General features: G+C 43.4%; 4 non-coding genes across 4 annotated transcripts; 1 reads left to right on the top strand and 3 right to left on the bottom strand.

The window, feature by feature from the left end:
• Positions 1 to 7,235: 7,235 nt before the first annotated feature.
• On the top strand, positions 7,236 to 7,307 carry TRNAT-UGU (transfer RNA threonine (anticodon CGU)). The gene has a single exon. It is a non-coding gene; the product is annotated as a tRNA-Thr (tRNA).
• A 7,277-nt stretch (positions 7,308 to 14,584) lies between these two features.
• Positions 14,585 to 14,656, bottom strand: TRNAR-UCG (transfer RNA arginine (anticodon UCG)). Its single transcript has one exon. It is a non-coding gene; the product is annotated as a tRNA-Arg (tRNA).
• An 8,468-nt stretch (positions 14,657 to 23,124) lies between these two features.
• TRNAR-UCG (transfer RNA arginine (anticodon UCG)) lies at positions 23,125 to 23,197 on the bottom strand. Its single transcript has one exon. It is a non-coding gene; the product is annotated as a tRNA-Arg (tRNA).
• A 1,205-nt stretch (positions 23,198 to 24,402) lies between these two features.
• Positions 24,403 to 24,475, bottom strand: TRNAR-UCG (transfer RNA arginine (anticodon UCG)). The gene has a single exon. It is a non-coding gene; the product is annotated as a tRNA-Arg (tRNA).
• Between the last annotated feature and the right edge of the window lie 382 nt (positions 24,476 to 24,857).

Below are 24,857 nucleotides of genomic sequence, written 5' to 3'. Positions count from 1 at the left end.
AGAGGGCTTAGCAAAGGCAACCTTGGACAACTTAACAGTTAACCCAGCCTTACGAAGGCGATCAAGAACTTCTCGCAGATGATCTAGATGTTCTTCAAAAGTCTCTGAAAATACTACGACATCATCTAAGTAGTGATATAAGTACTCGAATTTGATGTCGGAGAAGACCCTATCTAGCAGCCTAGTGAGCACAGCTGCTCCCGTGGGGAGCCCGAAAGGCACGCGGTTGTATTCATATAAATTCCAGTCCGTGGCGAACGCTGTAAGGTGTTTAGACTCTTCGGCAAGGGGAATTTGATTATAGGCCTGATTTAAGTCCAAGATGGTGAAGAACTTGGCCTTACGAAACCATGAAAAACAAGAATGAAGGTCGGGAAGGGGCACAGATTGTAACACCACCTTCCGATTGAGAGCCCTGTAATCAATGACAGGCCTGAAGCCTCCTTGGGGTTTCGGTACTAGAAAAATAGGCGAAGAATACGCTGACTTAGAGGGCCTAATAATACCGTCCTTCAACATCTGATCGATGATTTCCTTCAGAGCCTTCATTTTAGGTGGAGATAGCCTATACGGTGGAAAACGGACAGGAATCGAATCCGTAACCTCAATTTTGTATTCAATAAGGTCAGTAACACCAAGAGTATCAGAGAACACCTCGGGAAACGACTGACACAGTTTGCGAATACTATCAGCCTGCTCCTCAGGTAGATGTCTAAGGTCTAACAACATCTCATCCTGGGTAGGCGAAATAGAAGAACATGACACAGAATTACACTTTAATAGTGGTATTTTACAACTAGAAGCAAATTTGAATGTGCACGACCTAGACTTGAGATCGAGCACAAGACCAGTGTGAGAGATAAAGTCAGCTCCCAATATAATGGGGCAAGACAATTGCTTGGCCACAAACAATTTAATTTTCCATGTAAACTTAAAAACACGAATTTTGACCAGTAAGGAACCTAGAATTTCTAATGGAGATGAATTAGCCGAAACGTATTGAACAGGAGAAGAGACATAGTCAGGAAGTTTACAAACCGATTTCAATTTAGAATACCATTCAGCCGCAATAATCGAACAAACACTACCTGAATCTAAGAGAGCTGTTATAGGCTCGTTATTTAACTCAATCTTAAGAAAAGGAACAGGTGCGGGGGTATCCGCCGCAATCCTAAGACATTCTTTAGGGCATTCAAAAGATGAATTTGAAGGCTGATCGTTCTCTGCATTTACAATCTGTTTACTAGGGGCTGAGTCTCGGGAAGATGGATTAGTCGACTCAACCGAAGCCACTAGTCACTTTTTATTATTGGCATAGGTGGAATTTGCACCAGAAGTTGAGCAGGAGGGGGTGCTATTTGAGTTCGGACAATTCTTGGCGATATGTGAGAAGGCCCCACATTTAAAACAGCCTTGTGCTGAACCAGCTCCATTATTTGCCCTACTACTTTTGACCAATGGACATTTATTGCGAAGATGGTCAGGCGACCCGCAAGCATAACATTTACGGGGTGTGACTGGTCGGCGAGGTGGAGGCCGTGTGTTACTAAAGGAAGGCGGGGGTTCTTTCGCTACACGCAAAGAATCGGCGTATCTAACTCCTTCCGCTGAGACGGCCAACGCTTCAAGTTCAGAAAAAGTTTGCGGGCACGCCGCAAAACACAAGTATGACCTATAAGATGGTGAAATGCCTTCCACAATAGCTTGTACAATTTGGTCCTCAGGGAAGTGAAGAGCAAACACCCTGGTATAAAACTTAATGTCTTGTATGAAATCAGCCAAGTTTTCATCCAACCTCTGTACTCGATAATAGTATTTCTGAATCAGAGATGACCTTGCGCGGGCAGGAATAAAATTAGCAAGTAGATGTGCATGAAAATCTTCGATGGATGACTGTTCAGCTATGGCTCTTACTATTTTGTCGGAGAGAATACCAATAGCATACGGATAGATAATTTGCAAGATTTGACACGGAGACAGAGAAAAAACAAGGGCATGATCCTGAAATTCCACTAGAAATCTTAAAAATGAAATTACGTCACTGGTGGTATTAACAGAAAACTTGGATATACCTCTGAGCAACATTGCCAATGGATGAGGCAAGCTACTAAATCCGGGTGACATAGTAGGTAAAGGTTTCAATGGCAAGGAAGTCAATTCAGAACGGATGTTACTCAATGATGCACGACGTTCAGATTCGTTGTCCAATGGGGCAGGGATAGTTTGAGCAGCAACGGTTATCCTATTAACTTCTCCCTTGGGAGGCGCTTCCTCACTACCTGCATTCACTATGGTGGGTTGATCAGATTTGGGAGGAACTTCCCCAGTTAACAATTGAGTGACCTTACTAGATAATTCAGAAATATTTTCCAGGAGCGTACTAGCTTCCTTCCTCTGAACGTCATTCAGTTTTAGAGACAACAGATCGTTAACCCTATTCGAAAAATGATATAGCCTGCCTTGCACACGCTTAATTTGATTAGGAGACGGATCATTTTCATCAAAAAAACTAACTACAGAAGCTAGCCCAGTAATATTCTCCGTGATCGTGGAAAGAGGGTCGTCAATTTCTTTCTCTCCCAAATTGGGGATGGAAATGGGCAAATCAAGAGACTCTCTAAGCTTGTTAGTGTCTATTGCAACCGTGCCTCCAGATTGCACATTTCTGATAGTTAATTTATAGATCAACTCCTCCTTGCGCAAATAGTTAAGAAGGAGAACATCGCGAGGGCCGGGCATGGTGACAGAACAATTTTGAAAAACTCAAAAAATTCCAGCAACTGGGAAAATAGTTAGAGTTCGGAACAAACAATGTTTAGCCGTCAAAAGGGGCTAAATTGAGACCCATTCAACCACGCTCTGCTACCACTTGTTACCGTGTTTTAGCGGTAGGTAGAGGTGTAAGAAGGTGCGGGCGTGAATGGGTTTTCAAACTACGGAATCAAAGTTAATGTAAAATTTAACGAGGTTATATTTTCTTTTCAATATTAAGTAATAACAAAGAACAGGTACTTAGTAGCCAAAACACAATTTGAAAAGTACAATTACAGGGGTTACAGAGTTTGGGCTTCGAGCCCAGAGTTCACAATTCTTGAGCAACTAGCCCAACTTTCCGATATACAAATTTTAACAAAGGGGCAGAAGACCCCAATCAAACCCTGGAGCACTTGCTCCAAATTACACAGTTAAGCCTCCTCGAGGCACACAACACTCCGTTTCCAAAAGAGCCACCCGCTCTTTAATTTAAGCCTCTCCCAGGCCACACCAAACTCCACCTTCAAGTTGTCCACAACGGACACAAACCCAGGGGTAAAATACCCAATCTACTGAGGTCTATTAAATGAAAAGCAGGTTAATTAAATGACCTCTAAAACAATTTGAGAGGAGGCGAACTTGCACTCCTAATACACTTTGATTTTAAAACCTACCTTGGCACTAGGCCGTTATTACAAGGGCTAATCCCATACTACAGAGGTGACTTAATAGCAATTTACATTACATTACGGAAGAATAGGTTGAGAAACAATAAGTTCACCTCAAAACATTATGAGTGGGAGCTCGAGAGGGTTAGCACTCTCTATCCCAGTATGTAGCTTTTCAAGAGAATAGAAGAAAAGACTAGTTATATTTTAGGAAAAGGTTACATGGTGGAACGCTTCGCACCCGCCCCGAGAGTTAAACTGCTGAGCAAGAAAAGAAAGAATTTATTAATCGGCCATTACCTTATTGTTGACCGCTGCCGAAGAAAGAGGCGCCTCCCGCCTCCTGCTAGGTACTTAACACACTGAAAGAGGGAACAGAAGTGGCCCAGAGACCCAAAAATCAGCAGTTTAAATACTCTCGCGGAAGTTTCTAGGCGTTAGGGGAAAGAAAACACCCGCCCACAATGTTTTTATTGGATAGGACCCCGCAACAGATACAAGTTGGGGGAAAATACACCAGATTGGTCAGAAATTACTAAAAGAAATTCGGGATTGGATAAATCTAAAACAAGGGGAAAAAGAGGGGTAAACAGCCAACTTAAACCATAACAGAAAGAAATTTAACAAGAAACAAACTTTTGAAATAAAAATTTCTCCAACAAAATAGTTCTTTGACTCCGCACTAGGGTGCACTATTGTTGATCTTCAGTAGTGTCCTCTAGAAGAGAAAGTTCACACTTCTTACTTCAAGCGAAACAAAAACACATCAAAAGTGACACAGTTCAAAAACTCAAAATTTTCCACGTGGTGACATCTTCTGAGAAAGTAGAGAATTAATAGAGTAGATAAAGTTCAACCTTCCTCCAGAAGAGGAGTTTCAACTGGCGCAACTTTTAAATAAACGGTGTAGAGGTGTACCGCCCGGTACAATATGGATGCATTCTTCTTCTTTTTTCCTTCCTTAATCCATTTACCGTCCAATTTTGGACACAGTCCTGGAGCCGATGGAGGTGGGAGTCCTCACTCAGTCCGGGGGAAAAACCAACTCTGGATTGTAAATGGATTAAGAATGTAAAAAGGAAGTAATATAGTAGGAAAGAAATAGAGAAAAATAAGTTATTAGTGGGTACCTGATCGTCAATAATCCTCTGAAAACGTACTTAATTTCAAGTCCAAACCAGCTAAGAGGGTGAGAAGAGTACTTGTTAATGTGAAGTGTTAATCATGTATTCGGAGGCAACTGAAATTAAACACATCCCGTGAAAATTGATAGATCATAATCGCAACCAGCTATCGGCTTTGGAATACGAGAATTTATTAACACCCATCTACTTCAGTACCTGGCAATAAGCACTTTTTGTCTGAATCAACCTGACGGTATATATCCTGCTAATAAAAGATTAACGACGGTGACAGGACTCAAACCTGCAATCCTCGGATTCGAAGTCCGACGCCTTATGCATTAGGCCACACGGTCACCTGTCGAACTTTGTCACAAAATAGGGCACTCTTTGAGAACGGACATCTTTATCTCTGAATCCGTGGGAAAAAAACAACCCTGGATCGTAAGCGAATTAAGAAGAAAGACGAAAGGCAAGATAGCAATATGAAGTTAAAGTTGATATTGAAAAGGACAAATTGCGACAAATATTCCTTTATATGAAGAGAATTAAGGGCCTGGAATAATTTACCAAAAGAGTTGTTCAGTAAATTTCCCAATTCGTTTCAATAGTTATAACATAAGACGATAGGTGACGATAGGCGATAGCCCTAAATGAACAACAGGGATGAGGGATCGATTGATACTTTCTTAATCTGCTTACCCTCCAGGGTCGGTAATGAAATATCGTATGGCTTTTAGTGCCAGGATATCCCAGGACGGGTTGGGGTCGCCAGGTGCAGGTCATTGTACTTGACTCCCGTAGGCGACCTCCGTGTCTTGATGGGGATGAAATGATGATGAACACAACACATACACCCAGCCCCCGTGCCGTGGGAATGAACCAGTTAAGGTTAAAATCCCAAACCCAGCCGTGAATCGAATCCGGGACCCTCTGAACCAAAGACCAGTACGCTGACCGTTCAACCAACGAGTCGGACTCCAGGTTTGGTTATTCCCGTGAACTCAGGGAGGGATCCCAACACTACCGCCTCAATGACGCCATGCGCAATGGTATATAACGTGATGACACATAATGACCGACCGCGACAGGATTCAAACCGGCAATCTTCGGATCCGAATTCCGACGCCTTATCCGTTAGGCCACAAGGTCGGCTATATGCGGAGCACAAACTGGTACTCTGTTAACGAGTATATTTTCTGCGTTGAGGGCAATTTCGAATTACCTTCTTCTTTTTCCCGACATCATTGTAACTACGGCAAGCATTGTTGGCCATACTAGACCCGTAGTGTCATCTATAGGATGCTATAACAACGTAATCTCTTATTTACATGTTATAACTAGCTCACGCCCGCCTGTATGGTGTAATGATTAGCGTGACTAGTTGCCACCTCAGGAGGTCCGAGTTCGATTCCCAGGTCTCCACGAAATTTGAAACGTGGCACGAGGCCTGGAACGGGGCCCAGTCAGCATCGGAAAGTCAACTGAGTAGACGGGTTTCGATTCCCGCTACAGCCATCCTCGAAGTGATTTTCTGCGGTTTCCACTTCTTTTCCATTCAAATGCCGAGCTGGCGCCTAACTTAAGGCCACGGCCCCTTCTTTGCCTATCCTTTCCAATCTTCCCATTCTCTACAAGGGCCCTGTTCTGTTTGGCGAACAAGTGAGGCCGCCTGGTAGAGGTACTTCTCTTCTTCCCCAGTTTTATATCCCGATCCAAAGTCGACACTCCAGGTCACAGTCCTTCAGTTGGTAGAGGTCGGAAACTTCTCTGAGTCCCAGAGAAAAACCAACCGTGCAGGTAAACGGATTAAGAAAGATAGAATATTAATATTTCTCGACGACCATATGATACTGTCGGATCAGAAGATGACCTGTGATGGGACATTTATAAGTTGTCTCGTACTACCAATGCATAAGGTTGTAGTATTTCAAAAAGAGTTCAATATTGTTTTTATTAAAGGTACAGATCCTGTGATTAGTTTCGAGGAATAAACATTTAATGATGTCCAACTATGTGGTGTAGTGGTTAGTGTGATTAGCTGCCACCCCCCCCCCCCCTCCTCCCACCAAGCCGTCTCTGCCACGAAATTTGAAAAGTAGCACGAGGGTTGGAACGGGGTCCACTCAGCCACGGGAGGTCAAATGATTAGCGGTTGATTCGATTCTTTTTTTTCAAATTACAATCAATCAATCAATCAATCAATCAATCAATCAATCAATCAATCAATCAATCAATCAATCAATCAATCAATCAATCAATCAATCAATCAATCAATCAATCAATCAATCAACCAATCAATAAATCAATCAATCAATCACTCAAACAATCAATCAATTAATACTGATCAGTATTTAGGGCAGTCGCCCAGGTGGCAGATTCTCTATCTGTTGCTTACCTAGCCTTTTCCTAAATGATTTAACCTTTTCCTAAATGGCAGAACCGGGAATCGAACCCGGGCCTCCGTTCGTGGCAGCTAATCACACTAACCAGTACATCATTAAGATTCATATAGAGGTCATGCCGTATTTTATCAGATATTAATGTACCATGATAACTCATTTTATGAGCTTATTTCTACCACATACATCCTACCACAATCAACTGATAACGACGTTCGATCGCTAGGCAGCAATAGGATTACATGGAAAGTTGTGATATGTCTTCTGTATAGAAAGCAGCCAATCAGCACGCCTCTTTAGCTCAGTGGCAGAGCACTGGTCTTGTAAACCAGGGGTCGTGAGTTCAATAGTCACAGGAGGCAGGCAATTTATTCTGTTTTAAATTACTAACCTGCTAAATACTCGCCTGATATAATAACACTGATTTACCACCTTTAGGTCAGTTCAAAATTCCCGGCATGTCTGCAGACGGAACATAAATATATGGATGCATTCTTCTTCTATTTTCCTTTCTTAATCCATATACCGTCCAAGGTTGGACACAGTCCTTGAGCCGGTGGAGGTGGGAGTCCTCACTGAATCCCGGCGAAAAACCAACTCTGGATAGTATATGGATTAAGAATGTAAAAAGGAAGTAATAGAGTAGGAAAGTAATAGAGGAAAATAAATTATTAGTGGGTACCTGATCGTCAATAATCCTTTGAAAACTTACTTTATTTGATGTCCAAACCAGCAAAGAGAGTAAGAAGAGTACTTGTTAATATGAAGTGTTAATCATGTATTCGGGGGTCAACTGAAATTAAACACATCCCGTGAAAATTGATAGATCATAATCGCAAGCAGCTATCGGCTTTGGAATATGAGTATTTATTAACACCCATCTACTTCAGTACCTGGCAATAAGCACTTTTTGACCGAATTATCCTGTCGGTTAACGACCGTGACAAGACTCGAACCTGCAATCTTCGGATCCGAAGTCCGATGCGTTATCCGTTAGGCCACGCGGTCACCTGTCAAACTTTGCCGCAAAATAGGGCACTCTTGTAGAATGGATATCTTTATCACTGAATCCGTGGGAATAACCAACCCTGGATCGTAAACGAATTAAGAAGAAAGAGAGAAAGGCAAGATAGCAATATGAAGTTAAAGTTGATACCCAAAAGGACATTTTTGCGACAAATATTCGTTTATAGGAAGAGAATTTAGGACCTGGAATAATTTACCAAAAGAGTTGTTCAGTAAATTACCCAATTCGTTTCAATAGTTATACATAAGACGATAGGTAAGGAATCAGTCACTTAGGCGACAGCACTAAATGCACAACAGGGATGAGGGATTGATTGATACTTTCTTAATCTGCTTACCCTCCAGGGTTTTAGTGCCAGGATATCCCAGGACGGGTTGGGGTCGCCAGGTGCAGGTCATTGTACTTGACTCCCGTAGGCGACCTCCGTGTCTTGATGGGGATGAAATGATGATGAACACAACACATACACCCAACCCCCGTGCCGTGGGAATGAACCAGTTAAGGTTAAAATCCCAAACCCAGCCGTGAATCGAACCCGGGACCCTCTGAACCAAAGACCAGTACGCTGACCGTTCAACCGACGAGTCGGACTCCAGGGTTGGTTATTCCCGCGAACTCAGGGAGGTATCCCACCACTACCGCCTCAATGACGCCATGCGCAATGGTATATAACGTGATGACACATAATGACCGACCGCGACAGGATTCAAACCGGCAATCTTCGGATCCGAATTCCGACGCCTTATCCGCTAGGCCACAAGGTCGGCTATATGCGGAGCACAAACTGGTACTCTGTTAACGAGTATATTTTCTGCGTTGAGGGCAATTTCGAATTAGCTTCTTCTTTTTCCCGACATCATTGTAACTACGGCAAGCATTGTTGGCCATACTAGACCCGTAGTGTCATCTATAGGATGCTATAACAACGTAATCTCTTATTTACATGTTATAACTAGCTCACGCCCGCCTCTATGGTGTAATGATTAGCGTGACTAGTTGCCACCTCAGGAGGTCCGAGTTCGATTCCCAGGTCTCCACGAAATTTGAAACGTGGCACGAGGCCTGAAACGGGTCCCAGTCAGCATCGGAAAGTCAACTGAGTAGACGGGTTTCGATTCCCGCTACAGCCATCCTGGAAGTGATTTTCTGCGGTTTCCACTTCTTTTCCATTCAAATGCCGAGCTGGCGCCTAACTTAAGGCCACGGCCCCTTCCTTGCCTATCCTTTCCAATCTTCCCATGCTCTACAAGGGCCCTGTTCTGTTTGGCGGACAAGATGAGGCCGCCTGGTAGAGGTTCTTCTCCTCTTCCCCAGTTTTATAACCCGATCCAAAGTCGACACTCTAGGTCATTGTCCTTGAGTTGGTAGAGGTAGGAACCTTCTCGGAGTCCGAGAGAAAAACCAAGCGTGGAGGTAAACGGATTAAGAAAACCAGAATATTAATATTTCTCGACGACCATATGATACTGTCGAATCAGAAGATGACCTGTGATGGGACATTTATAAGTAGTCTCGTACTACCAATGCATATGTTTGTAATATTTCAAAAAAAGTTCAATATTTTATTTATTAAATGTACAGATCCTGTGATAAGTTTCGAGGAATAAACATTTAATGATGTCCAACTATGTGGTGTAGTGGTTAGTGTGATTAGCTGCCCCCCCCCCCCCCCACCGAAAGCCAGCTCAGCCAAGAAATTTGAAAAGTAGCACGAGGGCTGGAACGGGGTCCACTCAGCTCCGGAATCAAATGATTAGCGGTTGGTTCGATTCTTTTTTTTCAAATTACAATCAATCAATCAATCAATCAATCAATCAATACTGATCTGCATTTAGGGCAGTCGCCCAGGTGGCAGATTCTCTATCTGTTGCTTTCCTAGCATTTTCCTAAATGTATTAACCTTTTCCTAAATGGCAGAACCGGGAACCGAACTCGGGCCTCCGGTCGTGGCAGCTAATTACACTAACCAGTACATCGTTAAGATTCATATTGTGCCCGTTCGCATCTCGTAGACCAACAACAAAATGGCGGCGTAGGAAGGTATGGACCATGCGATCTACTAAGGCAATGAACTTAGTATCAATGCAACGTATAGGAGGCTATGTACGTCACGGAAAGGATAGGTTTCGAAGACACTGGAGAACAGTAGAGGCTCATTTGAATTGTTTTAAAAAAATAGCAGCGGGTGAATTGTTTAACGAGACTCTAAAAAATTACTTTCATGTAGACAAGACGCAGATGCGAGCAGATCTACATATTCCAAGAATAGATTTGCCTACTGAAGAAGAATATTAGTTATATATATTCGCGACAGCATATAATTAAAGTATTCATCGCTGTATGCCAGTAGATGAGCCGAGAAAAAAAATATAAATATATAAATTTTGGTGATATACGACGGATTTGGAATATCAAGTAGCAACGTAACGATCGAAAGAATCGGAATTCACCATTGTGAAATATTTAATAACTACACACGAGAAAAATATAACTACCGTAGCAGTAAAAAATAATAATTATTTACGGAGAAAACTTTTTACAGAAAGAAAAACTTTAACGATTATTTTAAATAACAGAAAATGCAGAATATCATGACTAATTACTGCGCACAGGGAATTCTTTTCATTGTCAACAGATACGTGATGATGACTGTCTGCTAATTCATCAAGATGGACCGAACTGGGGATATGTACCGTCGAATCAGATGACCAGGCGGAGATTATTGGACAGACCAACCAGTGGAGATGATGACGTTGGATGAGCATCGGCCAGCCGAAAGACCGGATGATACGTAGTCGTCTGACGAGCTATGTAACCAGCAGATGACCGCGAATGTCCAGTTCAGACAGAGATCCAGTTCCAATCTGAGGGTCTAGCAGCAAGTGAAGGACGGAGCAACCACCAGACCAGATGTAGCAACTGACGAGCTAAGTCCATACTTTTCTATAGTAGAGTAGTTTCTTGCAATCTGCACCCTCAATCTATTTTGGCATGTGCTGAGAGTTTGGTGATTTATGAAGTAATTAAGAACGCGTGTGTAATATAAGTAATGTGTGAAATACTTAAGATATTAAAATTAGATGGAAGTGATGAATTAGAATGACAATATGACATATACTGGATACTGCACCAGCACATCGACAGTGGAAATAATATCCGATAAGAGAAAGGTATGTTACTTGAGTAGAGCTAGAATCAATGAGTCTAAGTTGCTAGTAAGGGTTCGATTAATCTCGTTTTACCTGAGTATAATTTACGTCACGAATTACCTGCGCAATACGATGATCATTGACAAATTAAGTATTCCTTTCGTCAGAGAAAGAGGGCATATGAATTCATATTACTGTTATTAAAAATAGAGGTTATTGACTGCGTATTTTGCTAAGCAATTCTTGAATATTTAGCATATGGTTTCGGAGTTATGGCTATATGCATGCGGCTAAATGGAAGCCGATAGGATGTTAAAGTATCGACGGTAGTGTATTGAAATGTGATTATATATTGATGAATGGTTTAAGTGAAGAGATTTAGTTATGTTCTACGGGAAGTGTAAGAATTGCTATTTGACGTGTTAATGATTTATTAGTAATATAAGGTGAGTTACTATGCCATGTTTGAAAATATACGTCAAGAAGAGAATTCCGCGCAGATGACCATTTCAAGGTAAGGTAAACATGAATTATGTAGAATTGTATCGTGACAGTGATATTGTGTTTGACTTGGGTGAATAACAGGTACTGCGTAAGAGAGTGTTCATATATATGATGCAATAGACTCATGATTGATTATATATCTAGTATTTCGTGGAGCGGTGATCTTACAGGTTGATATGAAATACCTGCATTCTATACTATCCATACACGTTCAGTAGCACGTATATAAATGAAATATTGAGACAGTGCAGATTATAAGAGTACATTGAGCCACTAATAGATGAGTGTGTAGATTAGAAACTATTCGAAGAGTTAGTTAGATATTTTTTTATTTCTACTCAGATAAATATGATTTTAACTCAGTATATAAAAATGAAGAACATTACAATGGTTAGTTAGGAGCCAGATATCGTAGGCACGAGGGTGGTATTGCTTTAGCTCGTAAGTCGTTACTTGTTCACACTAGAAAGATATTACCTAACACTCGGAGTTCAAACCTATGAAAGACTTTAACTTATGAATGGAAGGTCGGTGAACACTGCCACAATTTAATACACGCGAAAGTGTATACTTGGGAAACATGTCTCATATGTTGTGAGGATAACTTTAATAATTAACAGAGCAGTATTTACAATATGAAAATTTTATTTGATTCCTTGAATGCTCAATGATCGCAAATATTATTATTAAAAAAAATGTAATACTTTCGGAACATGGCTACGAAGGTTCACATATGTATTTATTGGAATTTGAACTTATAAATGAGAGAATGTTAGCATTTTTTTTAAGTTTCACTATTTTATCTTAAATGAGCCAGCGCTGACTCTAACTTATTTTCAAATGATGAGATAACACGGAATTAATACTACCCAGATTTCACTATATCTCGAATATTAATTTTTTGTCAATAAATAATCTTATATATTTTCTTTAGTATGTGACTGAGTTATGATTTCTGTTCTGGTAACGTTTAGAGTTAAGTTAGTTGTTGAGTTTTCTAGATGTAAGCAATCGACAAGTTCTTACAAACGAATTGCGAAATGATTTCTAGATATCGGTCGTCATTCTCGTGGATATTGATACTCCCATCACGAGCACCCCAGCGGCCAATTTCTCTTCAGAAACCACGTTAAATAATTACATATAAAATCTCAGATTTTATGGGCGGAAAAAGGATACCCTGAGAAGAATTAATGAGCTACCGGGATAATCTTGCACTGACCGTTGCAAGAGCGGGTGCAATATATAGGTCATGCCGTACTTTATCAGATATTAATGTACCATGATAACTCATTTTGTGAGGTTATTTTTACCACATACATCTTACCACAATCAACTGATAACGACGTTCGATCGCTAGGCAGCAATAGCGATTACAAGGAAAGTTGTGATATGTTTTCTGTATAGCAAGCAACCACTTCAGCACGCCTTTTTAGCTCAGTGGCAGAGCACTGGTCTTGTAAACCTGGGGTCGTGAATTCAATCCTCACAGGAGGCAGGCAATTTGTTCTGTTGTAAATTACTAACCTGCTAAATACTCGCCTGAAATAATAACACTCATTTACCACCTTTAGGTGAGTTCCAGTCCGCCTCTGTGGTGTAGTGGTTAGCGTGATTAGCTGCCACCCCCGGAGGCCCGGGTTCGATTCCCGGCTCTGCCACGAAATTTGAAAAGTTGTACGAGGGCTGGAACGGGGTCCACTCAGCCTCGGGAGGTCAACTGAGTAGAGGTGGGTTCGATTCCCACCTCAGCCATCCTGGAAGTGGTTTTCCGTGGTTTCCCACTTCTCCTCCAGGCGAATGCCGGGATGGTACCTAACTTAAGGCCACGGCCGCTTCCTTCCCTCTTCCTTGCCTATCCCTTCCAATCTTCCCATCCCTCCACAAGGCCCCTGTTCAGCATAGCAGGTGAGGCCGCCTGGGCGAGGTACTGGTCATACTCCCCAGTTGTATCCCCCGACCAAGAGTCTGAATCTCCAGGACACTGCCCTTGAGGCGGTAGAGGTGGGATCCCTCGCTAAGTCCGAGGGAAAAACCGAACCTGGAGGGTAAACAGATGATGATGATGATGATGAGGTGAGTTCCAAATTCTCAGCGTGTCTGCAGAGGGAACATAAATATATGGATGCTTTCTTCTTCTGTTTTCCTTTCTTAATCCATTTACCGTCCAAGGTTGGACAGTCCTTGAGCCGGTGGAGGTGGGAGTCCTCACTGAATCCGAGGGAAAAACCAACTCTGGATAGTAAATGGATTAAGAATGTAAAAAGTAAGTAATAAAGTAGGAAAGAAATAGAGGAAAATAAAGAGTGGGAAGGGTACTTGTTAATGTGAAAAGTTAATCATGTATTCGGGAGTCAACTGAAATTAAACACATCCCGTGAAAATTGATAGATCAGAATCGCAAGCAGCTATCGGCTTTGGAATCATCATCATCATCATCTGTTTACCCTCCAGCTTCAAATTGCTTCAGATACTTGGTCGGCTGATACAACTGGGGAGTATGATCAGTACCTCGCCCAGGCGCCCTCAACTGGTGAACAGGGGCCTTGGAGGTGGATGGGAAGATTGGAAGGAATAGGCAAGGATGAGGGAAGGAAGCGGCCGTGGCCTTACGTTAAGTAGCAGCCCGGCATTCGCCTGGAGGTGAAGTGGGATACCACGCAAAACCACTTCGAGGATGGCTGAGGGGGGAATCTAACCCACCTCTACTCAGTTGACCTCTCGCGGCTGAGTGGACTCCGTTCCAGCCCTCACACCACTTTTCAAATTTCGTGGCAGAGCCGCGAATCGAACCCGGGCCTCCAGGGGTGGCAGCTAATCACGCTAACCACTACACCACAGTGGCGGACTAGCTTTGGAATACGAGTATTTATTAACACCCATCTACTTCAGTACCTGGCAATGTGCACTTTTTGTCTGAATCATCCTGACGGTATATATCCTGTTAATAAAAGATTAACGACCGTGACAGGACTCGACCTGCAATCTTCGGATCCGAAGTCCGACGCCTTATCCATTAGGCCACACGGTCACCTGCTTCATCGTCGCAAAATAGGGCAGACTGGTAGAATGGATATCTTTATCACTGAATCCGTGGGAAAAACCATTCCTGGATCGTAAACGGATTAAGAAGAAAGGCAAGATAGCAATATGAAGTTAAAGTTGATATTCAAAAGGACAAATTGGGACAAATATTCGTTTATAGGAAGAGAATTTAGAGCCTGGAATAATTTACTAAAAGAGTTGTGCAGTAAATTTCCCAATTCGTTTCAATACTTATAACATAAGACGATAGGTAAGAAATAAGTCACTTAGGCGACAGCACTAAATGCACAACAGGGATGAGGGATTGATTGATACTTTCTTAATCTGCTTACCCTCCAGTGTTGGTAACGAAATGTCGTATGGCTTTTCGTGCCAGGATATTCCAGGACGGGTTGGGCTCACCAGGTGCGGGTCATTGTACTTGATACCCGTGGGCGACCTGCGTTTCTTGATGGGGATGAAACGATGATGAACACAACACATACACCCAGCCCCCGTGCCGTGCGTATGAACCAGTTAAGGTTAATATCCCCAACCCAGCCGTGAATCGAACCCGGCACCCTCTGAACCAAAAGCCAGTACGCTGACCGTTCAGCCAACGAGTCGAACTCCAGGGTTGGTTATTCCCGCGAACTCAGGAAGTGATCCCACCTCTACCGCCTCAAGGACCGTGACCTACCGCGTGAGAGCGTACCTTCCCCAGGCAGACTCACCTGCTACGCTATGCTCAATGGTATACAGGCAGAAGCGTAATTCGCGCACTCGGGCGTCGCAGCGCGGCTCCTCACATGCCAGCAATAAAAAAATGTCTCCTACAAAATTTCGTCTTGCGAGTATATCCGGTAGAAAACGGACGTTGAAAAGTAGCAATCTGGCAACACTGTAACCATATGTAGGGTAACTACCGCTGTCAGCACATTCTCGTCGTGCTGTACAGTTGGTACAGTGGGTAGAGTTCTTGGTTGGCATGCAGGGGGTCGATGGCTCGATCCTCGGTTGAGGAGCATTTTTTATTTGCTAATTTCCATCTGACATTACCTACTGTTATACAGTAAGACACCGTTTCTGAGGTCACATGTATCCTACATTTACAACATTTTGTAACGCTGAAACAACAAATACCTGGTTAGACTAATAAGAAATAGACAGCTGAAACAAACAGGTTACACATCTAGTAGATGAAGTGGTGCGAATAAATTCACGTCCACGACGTGGAAAGGGCGCCTTTCAAAGCTGACCAATGAAAACGATTGTTCGTCCATATCTACGATCGTAGTATGTAAGTGCAAATGGTTTCTAGAGGACCCACTGCAATCACTGTTGACGATTAAGATGCCAGATACCATACCACCTGAACTACATTTACGAAATAAAAAACACACGCCTCAACCCAGGATCGACCACTCGACCTCCTGCATGCTAACTCAAGACCCTATCCACTGCACCAACTGTTCAGTACGACTAACTTCTGCTGACAGAGGTAGTTACCCTACATGTGGTTACAGTGTTGCCAGATTGCTACTCTTCAACGTCCGTTTTCTACCGGATATACTCGCAAGACGAAATTTTGTAAGAGACATTTTTTTATTGCTGGCATGTGAGGAGTCGCGCTGAGACGCCCGAGTGCGCGAATTACGCTTCACCCTGTATATCTTGATGATAAAATATGATCGACCGCGACAGGATTCGAACCCGCAATCTTCCGATCCGATTTCTGCCGCCTTATCCGTTAGGCCACACGGTCGGCTACACGCGGAGCACAAACTGGTACTCTGTTAACGAGTATATTTTCTGTGTTGGGGGCAATTTCGAATTAGCTTCTTCTTTTTCCCGACATCATTGTAACCATGGCAACCATTGTTGGCCATACTAGATCCGTAGTGTCATCTATAGGATGCTATAACAACGTAATCTCTTATTTACACGTTATAACTAGCTCATGTCCGCCTCTATGGTGTAATGATTAGTGTGACTAGTTGCCACCTCAGAACGTCCGACTTCGATTGCCAGGTCTGCCACGTAATTTGAAACGTGGCTGTAGGGCTGGAAAGGGGTCCACTCAGCCTCGGGAGGTCAACTCAGCCGTCCTCGATGTGATTTTCCGAGGTTTCTCACTTCTCCTCCAGGGAAATGCCGGGATGGTACCTAACTTAAGGCCAAGGCCACTTTCTTTCCCCTTCAGTTGTATTTCCCGACCCAAAGTCTTGCACTCCAGAACACTGCCCTTGAGCCGGTAGATTTGTGATTCCTCGCTGATGTAAACATTAAGAAAGAAGGAAAGAAAGAAAGAAAGAAAGAAAGAAGGAAAGAAAGTATTATGATCGATGGAAAACGGTAAATACAATTCTTCGTTCGTTCGTAATCTGTTTACCCTCCAGGGTCGGTTATAACCTCGGACTCCCACCTCTACCGCCTCAAGGACAGTGTCCTGGATATTCAGACTTTGGGTCAGGGATACAGCTGGGGAGAATGAACAGTACCCGCCCAGGCGGCCTCACCTGCTATGCTGCACAGGGGCCTTGTGGAGGGATGGGAAGATTGGATGGTACAGGCTAGGAAGAGGAAAGGAAGCGGCCGTGGCCTTAAGTTAGGTACCATCCCGGCATTTGTCTGGAGGAGAAGTGGGAAACCACGGAAGACCACTTCCAGGATGGCTAAGATGTGAATTGAACCCACCTCTACTCAGTTGACCTCCCGAGGCTGAGTGGACCCCGTTACAGTCCTCGTACCACTTTTAAAGTTTCGTGGCAGTGACGGGAATCGAACCCGGACCTCTGGGGGTGGCAGCTAATCACGCTAACCACTACACCACAGAGACGGACAAATATAATGCTGCTTCTTCTTAACCTTTTCCCCATCCCCATGGCTGAGGTGGGAATCCAACCCACCTCGACTCAGTTGACCGCCCGACGCTGAGTGAACCCCGTTCCAGAAATCGTACCATTTCTATTTATTTCAAATTACGTGGCAGAACCGGGAATCGAACCCGGGCCTCCGGGGGTGGTAGTTAATCACGCTAACCACTACACCACAGAGGAGGATGCTAAATATATGTGATGGCATTTTTTCTGAAATAGAAAGGGTTGTTACCGTGTTTTGGTGAATCAGCGGGGGTGAAAGAAGGTGCGGGCTGAAATGGGTCCAACTACAAGTCCGAAAGATGAATTTAAAATTTAAATAAAGGTTATATTTTCAACAGACAACAAAATTTAACAACTTTTCACTAGGTGAAATAACAATGAAAATTCAGGTACGATAGTAGTTTTACAAATAAAGCACAAGTTAAGAGGTCTTTACAAATTCTGGGCTTCGTGCCCCAAGTTACAATTCCTGAGCCCTCAGCTCACAACCACAAATTACCAAAGGGCAGAAAACCCCTCATTACCTGGAGCACTTGCTCCCCACTTTCAACCTCAAGCCTCCCGGAGGCACTTTTCAAACCCAAGAAAGAGCTGAGCCGCTCTCAATTTTCCAAGCCTATTAAAGGCTTTACCTAGACTTCAGAATCCACTGCCATCAAGGCACAACTTACAAATATAAACAGGGGTATCTCGTACCCAATCTAATGGGCCTTCGTGGAAAAAGAACAAATTAATTAAATGGCCCCAAGATACCAAGATGAATGGAGGCGTGAAGTTGCACTCCTACATGAAGCTTGTTAAAAACTAAGTGGCGCTAGGCCGATAAGCAGGGGCTATTCCCATACTATGGAGGTGACACGTATACAGAATAAATTTAATTCATTAAGAAGGAATAGAAGAACGGTTACAAAAACGTAGTCACCTCAAATTCAAGATGAAGGGGGAGCTCGAGAGGGTAAGGCACTCTCTATCCCCGATTTACAGTTAAAGTTACATGAAGATTTTACAAAGACCGGAAATATTTTACATGTTTCAATGGATTGTTTACATATTAAAGGTTTCGGACCTGCCCCGAGGGTGAAACTGCTGAGATAGCAAGAAATAAAGATGTTAAACGGCCATTACCTTGTTGAAGAACGGCTGCCTGAAGAAAGAGGCGCTTCCCGCTCCCTGCTACATATCCACACACTGAGCTAGATGTTGTTCGAGTGGCCAAAAACCGTGAAAATCAGCAGTTTTTAAACCCTCGTGGAAGCTTCGAGACCTTTCATGAATAATTAAGACACACCCACTCAACTTTATTGGGTAGCTAAAAGTTATACATCAACATCGAAGAAGAAAGACACTATTGGTCAAAAATTAATTAAAGAAATTCGAGATTGGCTGAGTTCAAAACTGGCGGAAAGAAAGATAAATATTGCCAACCCAAAAAATGAAAGAACTAAATTTAGTAAAGACAAACTTTTGAATACAAAATTTCTTCAAAAGTTCCTTCCCTTCGCACCAGGGTGCATGATCATAGTTTTTTTTAGTAGAGACATCCGTCAGAGAAGGTCCACACTTCTTGGTCAACCAAAAAAATTAATTCAGTTGTTAAAGTTCAGAGTTACTCCGGTAGAGAAGTAGTTAAAGGCGGAAAATTCAAATGTGCAGCGTGGAGGTGTACCAGCCGGTACAAGGATAATTTGTGTCCGTTTTTATATATTCATATTTTATAGACATACATGTAAGACAATAGGTTTTTTCACACAATGAATCTATCACATGAAGTCTTTTCTTGATATTTGCAATAATGTTGCGTTTACTTACATTTGGGATTAACAAGGTTGTGTTCCTGATTCATACACTGCTCCCTTGCCTTTTTGCAACCTCTGTTCCTTCCTTCATTGTTGAAGTTCCGTTTGTAGTGCAGTGAGGAAGCATGAAACTGTAATTGCGTGCTGAAAAAAACAATATTTCGAAAGAAAGGTGTGCTAAACTGTATTATAAAATGAATTATTTTATAAACGGGCCTTCTTTTTCGGTTGGGTGTGGAATTATGTATACTATCTTTCGTATTTATGTTAGACCTTGCTTGTTTTTAGACATGTCTCACATCTACCAGAAAACACTAACTGTGGCAGAACACGTAGCTTCTTAGAAGAATTTGAAGAGGAAGAAGAGGAAGATGATGATGATTACTTAGTGAATGAGGATAACATTGATGCTGTCTATATTGCACCTGATGTCGATGAAGTAACGGATGAAGAAGACATAGACGAAGACTTTCTTGTGGGAGAGGAACATACACGTGACGTGGCCGGTACCTTTGAAATACATGTAAGTACTGAACAAGAACCGGAGTATGAACCTGGAGGGTCAGCTGTACAGAAACCTAAAAAGCAATTAGAAAGAAAGAACGAGCAGCTCCCAAACTCGAGAAAAGTTGCTCCTGTCTATACTTCTTAAGCAAGCTCAGAAAAATCGGCTAAAATTGCAGAAATAAAAATCAAGGCACGTGGTAAGTCACCTTACGAAGTATTTTCACTGTACTTCCATTCACAAGTTCTGCAAATGAGTGTTGTTATAGAAACAAACATCTTCTTCTTAATCTGTTTACACTCCAGGGTTGGTTTCTCCCTCGGTCTCAGCGAGGGACCCCACCTCTACCGCCTCAACGGCAGTGTCCTGGAGCTTCACACTCTGGGTCGGGGGAATAAAGCGGTCTTGGCCTTAAGTTAGATATCATCCCGGCATTTGCCTGGAGGAGAAGTGAGAAACCACGGAAAATCACTTCGAGGATGTCTGAGGAGGGAATCGAACCCTTCTCTACTCAGTGGACCTCCCCAGGTTGAGTGGACCCCGTTCCAGCCCTATTACCACTTTTCAAATTTCGTGGCAGAGCCACGAATCGAACGCGAACCTCTGGGGGTGGCAGCTAATCACGCTAACCACTTCACCACAGAGGGGGACTGTAAATAAAATTAAAATTAAAATTAATAGTATCATGCTCAACGTTGCTTTAACGCAACACTTTATTTTTGTGTTTGCGCCAACTTAAAGTTTCAGTGAATTTTAATTTTAAGCATGGATATATTGAAAGAACATCCTAGAAATATCGTTGACCCAGTTGTCCTCGCTAAATACATGTTTTTCCTGTCTTTCTTAATCTGTTTACCCCCCAGGGTTGATTTTTCTCTCGGGCTCAGCGAGGGATCCCACCACTACCGCCTCAAGGGCAGTGTCCTGGAGCTTCAGACTCTGGGTCGGGGGTTATAACTGGGGAGGATGAACAGTACCTCGCCCAGGCGGCCTCACCTGCTATGCTGAAGAGGGGTTTTGCGGGGGGTGAGGAGATTGGAAGGAATAAACAAGGAAGCGGCCGTGGCCTTACGTTACGTACCATCCCGGAATTTGCCTGGAGGAGAAGTGTGAAACCACGGAAAACTATTTCCAGGATGGCTGAGGTGGGAATCGAACACACCTCTACACAGTTGACCACCCGAGACTGAGTGGATCCCGATCCAGCCCTCGTACAACTTATCAAATTTCGTGGAACAGCCGGGAATTGGACCCGGGCCTCCGGGAGTGGCAACTAATCACACTAACCACTACACCACATAGGCGAACTGATCGGTGGTTCATACCACCTCAAATGCCCACTCAAACTGCACGGGGTCGATTCTCAACTGTTCAAATATTTTAAGACGGGATTGAGGGTCAAAAACTAGTCCTACCCTTCATTAGATTAAGGTATCGACGAAATAATGGCAAGGACCAGCGATGGTTATGAAAATGAAAGACTTCCTATGCCACGCAAACGTAACGAAGGACTGAAATATGTCGGTAAAATAAATGAAGGCGCTTCAAACAGCGTGAAAATTAAAAATTTAGTTAGGTTATCTCAAGCCCGCCTCTGTGGTGAAGTGGTTAGTTTAATTAGCTGCCACCCCCGTAGGCCCGGGTTCGATTCCCGGCTCTGCTACGAAATTTGAAAAGTGATACGAGGGCTGGAAGGTGTCTATTCAGCCTTGGAAGTTTAACATAATACAGGAGGGTTCGATTCTTATCTCAGCCATTTTCGAAGTAGTTTTCCGTGCTTCCCACTTCTCCTCCATGCAAATTTGGAGTCTCCAGCTCCTGCTCAATAATATCAGTGCAGTAAGTGAGGACATGGGACTAAAAATAAATGTAAACAAGACCAAGTTCATGATCTTCAGCAGACGTGCCAATGCTGAGGCAATCTTACAACTAAACAACTGACAGATTGAGAGAGTAACCACTTTTAAATATCTGGGTGCCATTGTCACTGAACAACTTGATCCCGAGAAAGAAGTGAAACAGAGGATAGCAATAGCACGAAAAATATTTACAAAAATGAAATCTTTCTTTTGCAATGACTACTTAAATTTAAAACTTAGACAGAGGATGATCAAGTGCTATATATTGTCAGCCTTGCTATATGGTGTGGAAACAAGGACTCTCAAGAACATATCAGTGAAACGCTTGGAAGCCTTTGAAATGTGGATCCACCGTAGGATGCTCAGGATTTCGTGGGTTGCACGACTAACGAACCAAGAAGTACTCAGAAGGGCAAGAGCAAGTCGGGAACTCGTTCAAACAATAAAACTCCGGAAGATCTCTTACCTTGGCCACATCCTTAGAAATGACCGTTACCTCATCTTACAGCGGATTGTACAAGGCAAAATACAGGGTCGAAGAGGTGTCTGGGAGGAGGCGAACATCATGGCTTGGAAACATCAAAGAATGGACTGGAATTCACAGTGTTGAAAGACTTTTCCACCTAGCTAGAGATCGTTCTGCATTCGCCACAGTGATCGCCAACGTCAGGGGGACCTGATACGGTACTATGAAGAAGAAGAAGACCTAACATAGGGCCATTCATTTTCACACGGTCAACACTCTACACTTCCGCAATTACATATACACCCAGGTTCATAACGTATGGTGCGAGCAGGGGCAAAAGATCTTTCGAAGTCGAAGCCCCGAACAAATAGCATAAAAAAAAACTTAGGGCCACGGTCGCTTCCTTCCCTCTTCCGTGCATAACCTTTCCCTTTCCAATCTTCCCATATCCCGGGCCAACGAGGCCCCTGTCCTGCATAGCGGCCGCCTGGGCGAGGTACTGGTCCTCCTTCACAACTGTATCTCTCCCGACGCAAATTCTTACGTTCCAGGACACTGCCCCTGTGGCGGTTGAGATGGGATCCCTCGCTGAGTCCGACCAACTCTGGAGGGTAAACGGATTAGGAATGTAGAAAGCAAGTATTATAGCAGGAAAGAAATGGAGAAAAATAAATTATTAGTGGGTACCTGATCGTCAATAATCCTTTGAAACGTTACTTAATTTGATGTCCAAACCAGCAAAGAGACTGACAAGAGTACTTATTAATGTGAAATGTTAATCATGTTCTGTATACAGGAGTCAACTGATATTAAACACTTCCTGCGAAAATTGGTAGATCATAATCGCAAACAGCTATCGGCTATGGAACACAAGTATTTATTAACACCCATCTACTTCAGTACCTGGCAATAAGCACTTTTTATCTGAATCATTCTGACGGTATATATCCTGCTAATAAAAGATGAACGACCGTGACAGGACTCGAACCTGTAATCTTCGGATCCGAAGTCCGACGCCTTATCCATTAGGCCACACGGTCACCTGATCCAGTTTGTCGCAAATTGGGTACTCTGGTATTATGGATATGTTTGTCACTGAATCCGTGGGAAAAACTAACCCTGGATTGTAGACGGATTAAGAAGAAGGAGAGAAAGGCAAGATAGCAATATGAAGTTAAAGTTGATATTCAAAAGGACAAATTGCGACAAATATTCGTTTATAGGAAGAGAATTTAGGGCCTGGAATAATTTTTTTTTTTTTTGCAAGGGGCTTTACGTCGCACCGACACAGATAGGTCTTATGGCGACGATGGGACAGGAACGGCCTAGGAGTTGGAAGGAAGCGGCCGTGGCCTTAATTAAGGTACAGCCCCAGCATTTGCCTGGTGTGAAAATGGGAAACCACGGAAAACCATTTTCAGGGCTGCCGATAGTGGGATTCGAACCTACTATCTCCCGGATGCAAGCTCACAGCCGCGCGCCTCTACGCGCACGGCCAACTCGCCCGGTCTGGAATAATTTACCAAAAGAGTTGTTCAGTAAATTTCACCATTCGTTTCAGTGGTTACAAGACGATAGATAATTAATCAGTCACTTAGGCGACAGCACTAAATGCACATTTCTTAATCTGTTTACCCTCCAGGGTTGGTTTTTCCCTCGGACACAGCGAGGGATCCCATCTCTACCGCCTCAAGGGCAGTGTCCTGGAGGGTGTGAACTTGCGTCGGGAGGGATACAGTTATGAAGGAGGACCAGTACCTCGCCCAGGCGGTCGCTATGCAGAACAGGGGCCTCCTTGGCCCGGGATATGGGAAGATTGGAAAGGAAAAGGTACCATCCCGGCATTTGCCTCGAGGAGAAGTAGGAAACCGCGGAAAACCACTTCCAGGAAGGCTGAGATGCGAATCGAACCCGCCTCTATTCAGTTGACCTCCCGCGGCTGAGTGGACAACGTTCCAGCCCTCGTACCACTTTTCAAATTTCGTGGCAGAACCCGGGCCTCCCGGAGTGGCAGCTAATCACACTAACCACTACACCACAGAGGCGGACATTATTATTATTATTATTATTATTATTTCTTTCTTATCTGTTTACCCACAAGGGTTGGTTTCTCCCGCGTACTCAGGGAGGGATCCCACCTCTACCGCCTAAGTGCAGTGTCCTAGAGCGTGAAACAGTACCTTACCCAGGCAGCCTGACCTGCTACGCTATGCTCAACGGTATATATCTGTTAACACAAAATGATCGACCGTGACAGGATTCGAACCTGCAATCTTCGGATCCGAAGTCCGACGCCTTATCCCTTAGGCCACACGGTCTGCTGTACCGACAGCACAAACTGGTACTGTGTAAACGAGTATATTTTCCGCGTTGGGGGCAATTCGAATTAGCTTCTTTTTCCCGACATCATTGTAACTATGGTAACCATTGTTGGCCATTCTAGATCCGTAGTGTCATCTATAGGATGCTATAACAACGTAATCTCTTATTTACATGATTGTTATAAGTTTATAACTAGCTCACGTCCCCCTCTATGGGGTAATGATTAGTGTGACTGGCTGCCATCTCAGGAGGTTCGAGTTCGAATCCCAGCTCTGCCACGAAATTTGGATCGTGACACGAGGACTGGAACGGGGCCCAGTCAGCCTCGGAAATTCAATTGAGTAGACGGGATTCGATTCCCGCCACAGCCATCCTCGA

The sequence above is a fragment of the Anabrus simplex genome, chromosome 11 (genome assembly GCF_040414725.1).
Source record: "Anabrus simplex isolate iqAnaSimp1 chromosome 11, ASM4041472v1, whole genome shotgun sequence".
Lineage (NCBI taxonomy): Eukaryota > Metazoa > Arthropoda > Insecta > Orthoptera > Tettigoniidae > Anabrus > Anabrus simplex.
Note: the sequence above shows the minus strand (reverse complement) of the source record. Positions and strands in the feature narration are given on the sequence as shown.